We start from the raw sequence: 2,547 nt of genomic DNA, 5'->3' as shown, positions 1-2,547 counted from the left end.
GTGATCTAAGCACTATTTACCATTACTCGACTTGCGTGTGCAGTCCGTAAAAAAATTTCGGAAAGTTTTCAGGTGAAAAATGGATTAAAATGTGAATTAGATGTTTAAAACATAACTGAGTTGACTTTGGTCAATATTTTGAGTAAACGGACTTGGATCAGTATTTTGACAGTTCCGGTAGGTCCGTATCATGAATTGGGACTTGGGCGTATGCCCGGAACCAAATTCCGAGGTCCCTAGCCCGAGATATGGAATTTTGATGAAAAATTTAAAGTTTGAGTTCAAATAGTGACCGGATGTCGAATTATGTGCAAATGACCCCGGAATAGAATTCTAATAATTCCAACAGCTTCGTATGATTATTTTGTACTTAGGAGCGTGATCGAAATTTTTTTTGGAAGTCCGTAGTGAAATTAGGCTTGAAATGGCTAAAATAGGAATTCAAAGTTTGAAAGTTTGACCGGGGAGTTGCCTTTTTGATATCGGGGTCGGAATCCAGTTCTGAAAAATTTTGCAGCTCCTTTATGTCATTTGTGACTTGGGTGCAAAATTTGAGGTCAATCGGACTTGATTTGATAGGTTCCGGTGTTGGTTGTAGAAATTAGAAATTTCAAAGTTCATTAGGCTCAAATTGGGGTGAAATTCATGGTTTTAGCATTGTTTGAGGTGATTTGAGGATTAAACTAAGTTCGTATGATGTTTTAGGACTTGTTGGTATATTTGGTTGAGGTCCCGAGGGCCTCGGGTGAGTTTCGGATGGTTAACGGATCAAGTATTGAACTAGAACAGCTGCTGCAATTTCCTTCTGTTGGAAATTTTGCTTCTGCCCAGAAATCGAAGCCCAGATCGGGCTCAGGATCGAGGGCCACGATCGAAGCCATGATTGAGCCCAGAGTCGAGGACCACTATCGAAGCTATGATCGAGCCCAGGGTCGAGGGCCACGATCGAAGCCCGGGTCGAACTCATAATCGAAGGCCATGACCGAGGCCCATGATCGGACCCCATGATCGGACTCCCCATGATCGAGGCCAGGATCGAACTCCCATGATCGAGGTCCAGGATCGGACTCTCATGATCGAGGTCCAGGATCGGACTCCACGATCGAGTTCAACCTGGACAGATCCGTAAGTTATAAAACAGGGGGGTTTCGCCCCATTCGCCATTTTTAACAACTTGGAGCTTGAGCAGAGGTGATTTTTGATATATCTTCAAGAAAAAACATTGGGGTAAGTGTTCTTAACTCAATCTTGGTTAGATTACCCGAATCCATCACTATTTTTAACACTTAATTAGTAATTTAAGTTGGAAAATTTTGAAAAAACCTCTTGGTTAGATTTGTCGATTTGAGGGTCGAATCGTTATAGGAATTTAGTCATTTTGGTATGGTTAGACTCGTGGTTGAATGAGCATTCATATTTCGTAACTTTCGTCGGATTCCAAGATGTGGGCCCCACGGGCCATTTTTGAATTAATTTCGGATTTTTATTGAAAAATATAGTATTTTCTTATAGAATTAATTCTATAATTTTTGTTGACTGTATTGAATTAATTATGACTAGATACGAGTCGATCGGAGTCGGAAAATCGAGGAAAAAGCATAATGCTTGATTAAATTTAAGCAAGTCGAGATAAGTGACTTGTCTAACCTTGTGTGGGGGAAATTTTCCCTAGGATTGATATTAATGTGATTTTTAAATTGTGTTAAAAGTCATGTACACGAGGTGACGAGTGTGTACACGGGCTAAATTTGAAGAATTATATCTTTTAAATTGTGTAAATCATTGTTGTGCATTTATTTAAATATTCTATGTTTTTTATATTCTTCATCATTGATTAAATGTTTATATTTTAAATTTGTTTGATCTTCTCCTGCTAATTGTTTTATCTATTTAGTTGGAACTTGGTTTCTTTTATTCTGTGCATTATTTGAAGGTTGATTTTCTCTAAATTAAACATTATTAATTTGAAGTATTCGGCATTTTTAAACTTGATATTGAAGCAACGTGTTAAAGAATTTAAAATATTATTTTCCTGAATTATTTACTCCTGGATATTTTTGTAATATTTCCGTACTGATTGTGATGGAGCAGTGAGCTCTTTATTGTGGAAAAATATTGTTGTTGAATTATTTTGGCAAGTTAAATTATTGAGCACTTGAGGTGCAAATTGTGATATTGATACGCATGTGGTGGTATAAGGAAATGAGATATTGTGAATTTATTTATGATTTGGAACTACGAGGCGGTACCTCGGGAGTACCCTTGTTGATATTGATTTATGGCCATAGTTGCTTTCGATTAATTGTTGTGATTTTCATAAAGTTGAAGAAAATTCTGTTTTGAATCCACGAGATATTATTTGCAATTATTTAGTGTCATTAAATGTGACATACCATTTGATTCACTTCCAATGTCATTTTATTTTACTACATTGATAAATATTTTACCATGCCATTATTATATTCCAGTAGGGCCTCACCTGACCTCGTCACTACTCTAACGAGGTTAGGCTTGGCACTTACTGGGTACCGCTGTGGTGTACTCATA

This window comes from Nicotiana tomentosiformis, chromosome 8 (assembly GCF_000390325.3).
Source record: "Nicotiana tomentosiformis chromosome 8, ASM39032v3, whole genome shotgun sequence".
Lineage (NCBI taxonomy): Eukaryota > Viridiplantae > Streptophyta > Magnoliopsida > Solanales > Solanaceae > Nicotiana > Nicotiana tomentosiformis.
Note: the sequence above shows the minus strand (reverse complement) of the source record.